At 39.0% G+C, this 12,072-nt stretch overlaps 1 long non-coding RNA gene across 1 annotated transcript; it reads left to right on the forward strand.

The window, feature by feature from the left end:
* The first annotated feature begins 1,002 nt into the window (after positions 1-1,002).
* Positions 1,003-11,318, forward strand: LOC148001937 (uncharacterized). The gene is made up of 5 exons (XR_015634464.1): positions 1,003-1,237; positions 2,516-2,578; positions 3,078-3,165; positions 6,596-6,783; positions 11,005-11,318. It is a non-coding gene; the product is annotated as an uncharacterized LOC148001937 (long non-coding RNA).
* Positions 11,319-12,072: the final 754 nt, after the last annotated feature.

Here is a 12,072-nt window from a genome sequence, read left to right on the forward strand (position 1 = left end):
CTGTCAAAATGAGGGGAAAAAAAACCTGTTGTGCATGTTCGGTGGTGTTTCTAAGTTCCTTTGTTGCTCAGTCTGGTGGGTAGACTCCAAGTCAGCTGCTTGTTTTAGTAGTCTGTATCTAGATTTTGACCTGGGTAGGTGCTTGTTCTTTGAAAGTAGCAGGAAACTAATCTTCTTTTGTGTTGCTTTCCATCACTGGCTGGCCAAGCATGGTTGTGCAGGAGAATATTTTCTTTGCTTACTTAATTAGCTGCTTCTTAGCAGCCACTGGATTTTTAAAATATTTAACATCCTTCTATATTTCATATCTTCTTCATTTCTTTTGGATGGGCCACCAGAAGTCAAATATTAGAGGAAATGTTTAAGTTCCACTTGCTATTGAAAAGTGACAAAATGAAATATTCCTTTCCTTCAAAAAAGTGGTCATAATGCCTTGATACTATATTCTTGTTTTAAGTTTATGACATTCATTTTTGTATCTTAAGATCTTTGACCCATTTGGAGCCTGTAAAAGTATTTGCTAGATATAAAATGACTAGATTGTCTTTTATTAAATTTACAGCCAAACCTGTGCCTAAAACTCTTTTTCTAATGCCTTTCTTCTACTTTTTCCCAATATCACATTCTCTGAGTCATTATTAGACATCAGACAAAAATTAAATGTACTAAGAGTCATTTTAGAAGTTAGTATCTTTCACTTCTACACATTAGCTCTATAAAAATAATGTCTAATATTGACTTGTATTGTTAGATGAAGCAACTTTCGTGTTTTTTGGAAACTGATTTCTTGTTCCTTATATTAAGAAATTAGGTCAATGTAACCAAAGCATTTGATCCATCTGTGACTTCCTTTGTGTTCTGTTTCGTGAATCATCTCTTCGATGATTCCGTTTAGAGCTATTTAATCTCTGCACATGTTTGGGGCCTTTTACAAACGCTTCCTGGATTCCCAGGATGCAGATGTTTCCTGTCCTGTTAGCAACTTTACTTTTCATTCTACAGGAGCAACAGTTTAAAAATTCTATTAGTCACAGACTGACTCTCAGCGATTTCTCTTTCACTATCTTGTGTCCTGGTCGCTGATTTCTCCAACTCTTCCTTAACATCCTTTCTCCATGTGCTTGTCTAGTTTGCCCTCCAGTGAGGACCATGTATCCTTGCATTTCCATGAAGCTCACATGGAGTAGCTCACTCTGCTTGTGGAGAGACCCATGCACTCTGCTGCACTGTGGAACAGGTCAGCTAGCCCAGTGAAGAAGAACACTATGGTGTTGCCTCTCAGGCCAGGGCAGTGGGGGTGCATGGCCCACACTCAGTGGTCAAAGATGAACTTTGCATAATTTCCAAGTGAGACTCTTATTTTAAAAGTCCTTAAAATATAAAGGTTATGTAACTTCCTTTTAAAGCTTAATTCATGGTTGTAACTTTGGAATATGATATATCATGGCTGTTGTCTTTGTTTAGTGGCATTTTCTGTTGGTTTGTTATTGATGACCCTTAAATTCTTGCAGATTAAAGAGTGGACTGTTGTGGAAACACTGGATAATCTGCTTACTTTGTCTTGAGTTTGTAAAAATGTGGCACGTACTTACATTTTGCCAGAAGCCATAGCTATGGGTGCTAGGATCTGAAAATATCTGTATGGGCTGTGTATTAGGTAAAGATGTTGATGGTTATTGGTCAGATAAGGAAAAGTTATTGGTGGGGTTGGCGTGGGGCTGCTTGTATTTAAATGCTCCCTACATACTGGCTCCCAAGATCTGGAAGCCCTGAGGAACAGATCCTCAAGTACCCCAAGTGATGCTTTGTAAACTTTGCTTCTTAGTTTAACTCATTAAAAATGGATAGAGTCTGTGATTAGGCAATAGAAGAAGAAAGGTGGGATTGAGGATGGACTGGCGGGTCTCAAGAGACAGGAGAAGGGGGAACAAGAGAGGAGACCAAGGGAAGAGGAAACCACCATGTGAGAAGATGGACCCTGAGCTTATGGCCTGGAAAAAGAGCAAGTAACAAGGGACATTATGGCATGGATATAGGTTAGTGTAGCTGTAAACCTCCCCAATTAGGCTTATGACTTGTAAATAAAGTACCTGGATTGTGTGTCTTTTATTTGGACTAGTTAGAGTGTTTAATTCCTTTTATAATTGGTGCCTTTGACCCTGAGATTAAGTCTCATGCTCTACTGAAATGAAGTTAGATATTGTACTGTGTGTTTCTGGTGGTGCAATAACTTTTCTGTTTTTCATAGAACTTTGAAGTGTTTCAATATGTGTGAAAAAGAGGCAGTGAGTAGTTTTTTTTTTAAACTATGTGCTACTGAAGTGTACACAGAATAGCTTTGTTTGGAATTAGCTAAAGTGATAGATTTGGGTCTTGCTTTACTAACAGTGTTGTTTGTAGCAGAAAAAGTTCTATAAAAGCACACATCATGATTAACCTAATACTATTATCTAGAGACAATGACCAATTTCTTTAATATACTTATCCATTATTAATGGACTTCTTTATGGTTCAGGTGCTGGGCACATTTATACATCTGGGTGAGATTGCAAATTTGGTTTGGATATTACAAATGCTGGTAAGCTGTTTTTCTACCGAAACTGGAATTATGTTCTGTAAAGCTGTTACTACTGACTAAAATTGAGCTCAGGTTTTTTAGTTGAAGGTGCACTTGTTTCATGACAAATAGAAAATAATGCTGTTAGACTGTTTTTACCTGTACGTAAAAGAAAAACTTTAATGTTTAAGATAAAGTGTCATTATAGTATATAAAAATATTTATATAATGTGGATATATTTGTGTGTGTGTGTGTGTGTGCGCGCGTGCGTGCACGCATGTATGTATGTATGGATGTAGTGTATAGATGAGATCATCTAGTTACACTGACTTAGTTTCTGGATATGGGAAACAGGAAACCAAACTTTCTAAAAATGATTAGTAAGTTTTTGTTTAATCAAATGGCTGGCAGAAACTTGAAATTTCTTTAACATATTAGTTTTAAGTTCTATTGAAAGTTCTTTTAGGAAAGAAAAAATAACCATTCCAAGAAACTTCTTTTCTGTTTTTCCTATTATAGTGAGCTGCACAGTTCTCCTAAGCAAGGAGGTGGACTTCATCCTCCTTACCACTTTCATCCTTGCCTACCCCAGGGACTGTGTGACAAGGTAACAGAATGGTTTATATTTATTAAAACATGATACCGTGAGTTTATTGTGACGTGTTTTTGTCTGAACACTGCTGACGAATAAAAAAACAATTTTACTAGTTTTTGTACTAAGTATAGAAATAACAGCCATTTATGCAGGTGTTTGGAACCTAAATATTTGCACCTGGAAATAATAGAAACCATATTTCCTTAATAAAACTTAAGGAAAATATATTTTAACATAATGATTAAATCTTATTTTAATGCCTAATATCAGATTTATCAGTGAGTAAGAATCCCGATTCTACGCAAAGAAATTGAATTGATTCTGTTTTTTTCAAGAGATGAAATTGCTTCTTGTAGCTACGAAGGCAGGTATGGAGAAGCTAAGTGAGTTCTATTTCTTAATGGATAGTTGATTTTTTTATATTTTTAGAAAGATTAAGCCTCACAAGTCAGTTCTACAATTTCCACATATGAAATATATATTACAAAGGAAATATTTTAGTCTGAGTCCTTCATCTATACTACCATGTAAAGAATTTTATTATTATTTTTTTTTTGGTTCTTTTTTTTCGGAGCTGGGGACCGAACCCAGGGCCTTGCGCTTTCTAGGTAAGCGCTCTACCACTGAGCTAAATCCCCAGCCTCCATGTAAAGAATTTTAAATAACATATTAGTCCCCAGTGATCCTCCAGTGAAAACAATAATAATAATAATAATAATAATAATAATAATAATAATAATAATAGGCATTGTCATGTTTATCTTCCTTCAGGTATAAAATGGTAAAAAATTGAAAGCTACATTTTTCTTTTTCTTTTTCTTTTTTTATTTGAATGGCATTTGCGGGGCCTTATTTGTCAGTCTTTACAAATAAGAAAAACTCGCCTCACAACTGTTCATAACTGCAGTTCTGGGCAGTCCGTCTCTTCACAGACACAGTCACATACATTCAAGAAAACACACAGAAAATTAAACTGAAACTCGATTTCCTTCTAAATTAAAAGTAAACTATTTTCTACCATTGCTGATGACCAATGTTGGCATCTGTGTGGTGGGTAAAATGAGGCAGGCAGTCATTGGAGGTCATTGCTTAAAGGTATTGATGGGGGTGGATCCAGACACCTATAGGGATGCTGCCGCAGGGAGCCAGCGACTAGAGATGTTACTCAACAGGCAGTTTTCTGAGGGAGCAAAGCGTAAGTTACTGGGGGGTTGGCACTCTCTATGATCAGCGAAAAACCTATGAACTCTTAACTCCTTGGGGTCAGTGAGAAAGACCAGGGAAGAGAGAAAATTCACACACACACACACACACACACACACACACACAGAGTTGATGGTAGAAGGAACAGTGTTCCAGCCCATCAGACACAAGCCTAAACAGATACACATAGTTGGTGGATGCCCTAACCCTTGTGCTTTATAATCACTTATATATCCCAGCCAAATCTCTCAAGCAGCATTAAATTGCAATGTAATTGTTTTAGTTTTCTTCTAGACAAAGACAGGAGTAATTATTTCATTATTTATCCTTAAAAAGTATTCTTAAAAGACTCACAGATCTAACCACTTATATAAAAATCAGTCATATCTACTTTAAATCCTCAGAATGAGTATCTACACAAGAGCAATTCTTAATAAATCTCATCAGGAAGCTGAGGGCAAAAATGTGTTTAAGAAATCAATTGTTAGTGCCAGATGTGTTGGCCAGTGAGTGATTTGAGGCCCCGTAGAGTTTTCCCATAATTCTTAGATTATGAGGAACATGCTGGCAGTGAACAGAACAGAACTCCATAACATCATAACAGCCTCAAGTCCTCAGGACACATAGCTCTCAGGACACATAGTCCTTGGAGTTGTCACACTGAGTCGCACCCACATGACTGTGGTAATCCGGTGGGGAGGGCAGGGGGAAGGGTGCACACTAGATCCTATCTCCATTTTAAACTTGATACTTAAATGGTTTTTTTATTTACATGATAAATGCATGAAGCTTGGGATTTGCTTCTCAATAACTTAAGAGGTTTCTTAGTTGTTTGTAGTTCTCTGTGGTGATGTGAATGTTAGGAAAATCCCAGAAGCCACTGAGTACTAACAGAGTATTATTTATTCTTCTGCTCTTTGCAAGAGGGCAAGAAACACCTGTAGATGTTTCTTAAGCAGGAATATGTTCAGTGAATTTCTTTAGTGTTTCACAGTTTTCATGGCATACATTCCTTTGTCATATTAATTTCAATATGTTGTTATTTTGTTTTGTTTTAGTTTATTGAGAATAATATTGTCCCCTTGCTTTCTGTGTTTGTCTTTTGTATATAAAAAGGATACTGATCCCTGTGCTTCAACTTTGTGTTTTTCAACTTTTATCAATATTTATCAGCTCTAGGAGTTTTTTCTTTTATGATTTAGTTTTTATGTATAGAATCTTAAAACCTGAAAATAAACATATATTGATTTCTTCCCTTCTCATTTGTATTTGCTTCATTAACTTGACTTGTTTAATTGCTTGACCTAACACTGTAAGAAGTATGTTGAGAAGTGAGAAGAGTGAACATCCTTGTCTTGGTCCTGATTCAACACAAATACTTTGAATTCTTCTCTCTTTTGGATGACTTTTGCTATATATTGCCTTTATCAAGTTGAGATAAATCCCTTGTATCCCTATTCTCTGCAAGACTTTCCTCACAAATGGAGGCTGTATTTTATCAAAGGTCTTTTATGTCTGCCATAGGGTGGTACTTGTACTTATGTGGTAGATTATGTTAATTCTCATGTGTTGACGATTTCCTCCATCTCTGGGATGAAGTGGCCTTAAGCCTAATGAGAAATCTGTTTGTGTTACTGCATTTGGTTTACACGTATTTTATTAATGCCTTGTGCACGTACGGTTATCAGACATGTTGGTGTATGACTTTCTTTTTTGGTTGTTTGGTTTCAGCATAGTATTAGACTCCCAGTAAATGTTTTCTCACTGTTTTTGGACTATCTTACCTTTTCAGCTTTGAGAATGTGGTGGCCGCCATTTTCATACTTTTCTTCCCCTACCTTTATATCGGCTCAAATAGGATTCAGGAAGTAATTTTGACTTATTGTCAATACAGATTACAGTACTGTGCATATTCAAAAGGTATACTTCTTGGTTCTGAACCATGTATGATCTTGGTTACATTACTATAGGCGGAAATATTTTCAGAACAAAATCTGCTTCCTAAATGTCATAGTTTAGGGCTCACATGTTTTGTTTTGCAACATACCCTGTTTTTGCTTTTTGTTTGTTTGTTTTGTTTTGTTTTTTGAAAAACTGCTTTTATTTGTGGTAGCACAAAACGGTTATTTAGCCTATAATTTAAAATTAATATTTTGTAATTACATCCTTGATTTATATGAAAACAAGTCACTAGACCATTTATTTCACTTCTTAGTGTGTTTTTATTGAATTTCACCAGGTCCATTAATGAACATAAGAGGAAGGACCATGAAAAGGAGTATATCTCTTACCTATTCACAGAAGCTTATTCCAAGCAGGAATACTGCGTATAAGACCTAAATTTCATTGGAAGAACCTGACTGAGGAAGTGAAAAGAAAATGATGGGAAATAAGAAAAGATTTGAAAATAAGGCTGTTGACCGGCTGGTGAGGAAGGAGGAGATTGAAATTTTAAATTATGCTACCTGGAACAATGTATTTTGATGGATACAAATATGTCTTTGCCTATTTAAAAAAGTACTAATTACTATGAGGTAGGATTTATCCATGTCAGTTATGGTACAATATGCTTTAGGAATTTAAATCCTGGGGACTTAAATTGAAAGTTAGTGGTATGGTTATTTAAAAACTCATTAAAAACAATTTAAAAAGAGATAATTTCTCACTGTAATTGTGTACTTTTCTCCATTTCCATTGCTTATATAGATACTTATTACTTCTTCTTACCATCTTTTAAATGATGTTTAGTTTCTTATAATAGTTTTTCTTTAGTGAGCATAGTTATAAACACACATGATAGTATAAAATAATACAAAGAATAGTGTACTCTATCTTACTTATCTGTTTGTAAATACTCATTTGTGTGTGTGTGTGTGTGTGTGTGTGTGTGTGTGTGTGTACTTTTAACGTGAATTAGGTATGTGCCTTGAGAGTGTGGCGGTTGCCGTGGCAACAGAAGCAAGCATGTCTTTGTTACCTAAGGATGATGTCATTGCTGGATTCAGAGGCTAGCTGTAAACCACGTCTGATGATAACATACCTCCCTTTTTCTTATCATAGAGAGAAGAAAAAAAGGGAAAAAGGGGAAGCCAATGCTAAAAGGGAAATAGGGGCTTTAGACCTTTTAAACTGTTCCCTGCTGTCTAGGAGCATTATCAGTTTTGGGGTGTAGCTGACTTTCACCATCTGGGCCCTCTTGATAGTTGTGTAAAAGGAACTGTTTGACTTTTTGGTGAGAAAATTTTGAATTTTTCTTTGAAGAAATGTGGAAACAAGATTAATGAGGCAGGGAGGAAATAGTAGCTCCAGGAAAATGGGGAGAAGAGGCGTTAAGAAGGGCAGTATCCTATTTCCATGTAGGGTTTTGAAAAACCCAGGAATTGGAGGCCTCATGCTGTTCCCTACATTTCTAGATTTCAGGTTGCAGCTGATGGAATTTATTTCTTACTGCCCCAGATTCATTGACATAGAAACAGCATTCTTCCTGGAGAAACAGACAAAGACCACCTTCTTTAGCTGTCAGGACATCTAGTCCCTGTCAGTTCTGAAGCACAACTGCTGCCAAAGAATCGATCTTTTTCTGGATTATGAGCATTGTTTCATACATTCCTTGGAAACCATTGTCAAGCTGGGATAAGAACTTCTTGTATAGGGTTAGGGAAGTCGTCGGCCCTGCTGTTCCAGTGCCAGCACCTGTAGCTACTCTTGCAGCAACCAGTAATGGCACAACCTGCAGTGCCCTCTTATACTGGACAGGTATATGTCAAAAACTGGAATTGGTAGAGATTCTTTGCCATGTATTACTCCTAGTTCAGGGAAGGAACACCAGTGTGCAAACTCCTCCTGACCAGCTGGCAGGTAGGTGATGATATATACCAGTGCCACAGAGAAATGACGTGTTTTGGATTGCAGGGTACTGCGGCAGAGATGGGTTATCAAGGATTGTGGTTCTATTGCAGTCTAGGGAACTGAGATTTCCTTCAGAACATGTCCTGGATGTCATAAAACTGTCACACCAATAAGAGGGATATAAAAAAGTATGGGGCAATGGCAGTATTGGAGTCAGGGCAGCTGGTAAAAGCCGAGGTAAGGTTATTGGGCAGTATCACTAGAGAGGCTGTAATTGGCAATTGTGAATTAGTTTCAGGGGGTACTGCATAGTTAGCAGTCTTTAAAGTGACCAGGTTGGTTGCCATAAGGAGTTGGTACACCAAGGTCAGGTTCTGAATCAAAAGGCTAAATGACAAGTTAGTACCATTTGTGAGGGAGGATGTCAAGGACGTAAGGACCTTGGAGGAGTGTTTGATTATTTCTCCTATTTTTTCGATATCTAGAGTTTGGGAAATTGGACAAAATTTCTCTGGATGTGGATAGTACTCACTGGAGACCCTGCTTTGTTTTTACATTAGAGCTTACCAACAACTGTTTTCTACCTGGCATTCCATGGGTCTTGTATACAGAAGAACAGGGTCTGGCATTGCTGACAGAAGTGATTGGTCCTTGATCCTAACATATGTATCTGGAACGACCAATATGGGCAGCCCCCATATTTGTCTCGCCATTTTTTGCAATCATCTTTTTTCTGGTCAAAGAGGAAGCAGACAAAGAGAAGATAGTATGCAGAAGGAATGACAGATATAGGGATGACAGCAATTTGGATTGGCTCCCAGCATGGAGCGGTTTCCTGATCCTATTGGGAAAGTCTGTTTGTTATCAGTGGGGATTCCTTGAACCACGAATCTCTAATGTAAGTGATACCATGAATGGAAATGATCAGAGGAGAAGCCCAGGTCTAATCCAGTGGAGTGGAGTGCAGATGCTAGAGTGGAGTCTCATTCTTCTGGGATTGGGGACAAGGTGGGTGGTCTCAACATCTTTTGGAGCTTAAGACAGCAGGGTCCATGAAGGGCCCTACCATTTAGGAGAGACAGCTAAGAGCTGCTGATCTGGAGGGGACAGAAGAACTTGGTCTCAAATGTTGATAGGTGGTGGACAGGAGACTGCGTGTGGCCTTAGTCAGTGGTGGTCAGTAAAGTTCCATAGGAGAGAAAGGGGGTGACAAAGTAATGGGGTAAGTGAATGGTCTAGGAGGGGAGCACATTTAGTTGAAAGACCAGGAGTTAGTACTGACATCCGTACATGAGTTTGAAAGGTGAGACAAAGAGGTCACTTGGGGAGAGCTTGTAGCCTAAATGAGTCATATGTAGGAGTTTTGCCCAATCAAAGTTCTTGTGACAGTTTGACAAGAGTGGTTTTTAGGGAGCAGTTAGTTCTTTCTACCTTACCTGAAGATTGAGGGTGGTATGGAATATGAAAATGCCAGGTGACGTCTAGGGCCTTAGACAGAATTTGACAAATTTGAGAAGTAAATTCGGGACCACTGTCTCACTGGAGGGAGGCTGAGACACCAAATTGGGGATGATCTCTTGGAAGAGGAGCTCAGAAACTTTTTCCCTTTTGTTAGTTGTGGGATATGCCTCCACCCACCCCGAGAATGTGTCAATCAAAACTAGGAGGTACTTGGCACATTTGGCATGTGGGTAAAGACAAGTTGCCAGTCAGTTCCAGGAAGGGAACCTCTGGCCTGATGGGTAGAAAAAGGGGTGCTACAATACCAGAGGTTGAAATCTGACTCTTGACAGACTTTAGAAGAGGCAGTGATGGATTTTAAGAAACTTAAGTCCTTAGGAGTAGGCTTCAAGTGGGTTTTAACAAAATAAGACAATGCCGTGCTGTTAGGATGAAAGCTGTGTCGAAGATAGGACAGAGTTTTAATGAGTGTTAGGGAGTGAGAGTGGGGATGTGGGTTGCAGTGTAAGAATGTCCTGGGGAGGGTGAGACATGTGTAGGCCCCTAAGGGCCTCAGCTCTGGCTGCCTCTTCAGCTCCGTCTTTCCCTTGGAGATAATAGAGTCATTCGTCAGGTGGGAACTGCAGTAAACAAACCCTATAGCTGTGTGGAGATGGGAGGCTCTAGCATGGCCATAATTTGGTTTGCATTAGTTACTGATCCTCCTTTAGTCATAAGTACCCCATGCTCCTTCCAGTTAGTGGCAGGGTCAGGATGATACGGAAAGCATGTTTAGCATCTGTGTAGATGTTGAGGGATTGTCCCTGTGCCAGGTTAAAGGCATGGGTAAAGACTAATACTTCAGCCTGTTGATTGGTGGTATGAGCAGGAAGGGCCTGTGCCTCAGTGTCTGACACTATGGGGCAGCTGGCTCTTATGGCTCCTTCATGTAGAAAGGAGCTTCCATCTCTATACCAGGTATAGATGGTCTTAGGCAAATTGCCCTCCTGTATGTGTGAAGGGTGAGGTAATAACTCTTCTAAGGTTTTAATGCAGGCGTGAGATAAGGAGTGGTTAGTATTTGGTGGAGAACGAAGATTGGAAAGGCAGGTTTGATTGAAAGGTTAGTGTGGAGTCTTCTATTAGTGCTCCCTGAAGAGAAAGAACCTTGGAGGGAGGTAGATTCTGTAACCCTTTGAAAGGTAGGAGCTGTGACATGTTATAAGAGGAGAAGACCATGATAGGCAACCCAAATGTTAGTTTTTCTTATTCTTGAATAAGGAGTTCAGCAGCTGCTAAGGTACAAACACAAGGTGCCATCCCTGCATGGTTACATCTAGTTTTTTTTTTTTTTGACAGGTATGCTACAGGTACAAAGGAGGGTCAAAGTTGGTGACCTAAATTTCCAAATGTTGGTATCAGGAACTGCTTTTGCCTCCAGCAATGATGATGATGTCATCTGGTCACCTGAGCATCTGTTGTCAAGGCAACGGTCATCCATTTCCAGCATACATTTCATGTTACAGTTACACCACATTTCACATAAGAGGCAGATCCTTTCTGCCCTCTTCCACTTCTCTCTCCTCTCTTCCCTTTTTCTCCTCTCTTTCTCTCCTACCTCTCTTCACCCCTTGGCCTTTGTCTCTATCATTCCAATAAACCTCTCCATGTGGAGCCCTGTTGGCCTGGTGTTGTTTGTCCAGACGTGAGCCATAGAGCCTCTCTGTAAAAGACAATGTAAAAGGTGGTATGTGTATGGCTACTTAAAAAGACAACCAAAAGCCATCAGTGGCTGAACAAAGAGGAAAGTGAAAGGAAATGGATTCATGGGAGTTCAATCAACCAGATAACATTTTACATTTTATACCCAGGTTTGGTGCCTTAGGAGAACAGCCTATAGTATTGTTGGTGACCTCCAAAGGAGCTGGGAGTTGGGTTGAATCTTGTGAAAAGATCAAATACAGAGAACTCATTCTGAACCGTACAGATTCCATAGGATGCTTTATGCTAAGAAATATAATGTCAGTGCTGGAATATTGTTATTGGTTAAAACTTAGGCTTTAATACCAAAGTACTCATTTTGGTTCAAACTGAATTTGAACACCTGCAGCGTGAAATACCGAAGAGGGCACCATCCCATATTACCCCATGTACCAGTAGGTCACATGGCACCAATGGGTCATTTGACCCTGTGGGCTGTTCTCATCTTGACAGACTTTCTGGCCTGTAGCTCTAGAAATCTCTTCACCCAATTTGCTAAGTCTCTTTAGAAAGTTACTACCATGACAAACCTCAGATTTGAGCATCCAAATTTATCGGCTGGCTGGGAGTGGGGGTGGGAGTGGGGGTGGGAGTGGGGCTGTACCTATCTCTGGAAATCAGTTGAGAAGCTGTGTGAAGGCAAACACCACACAAACTTAGTTTAGA

Source organism: Rattus norvegicus, chromosome 12, assembly GCF_021556685.1.
Source record: "Rattus norvegicus strain SHRSP/BbbUtx chromosome 12, alternate assembly SHRSP_T2T, whole genome shotgun sequence".
NCBI lineage: Eukaryota > Metazoa > Chordata > Mammalia > Rodentia > Muridae > Rattus > Rattus norvegicus.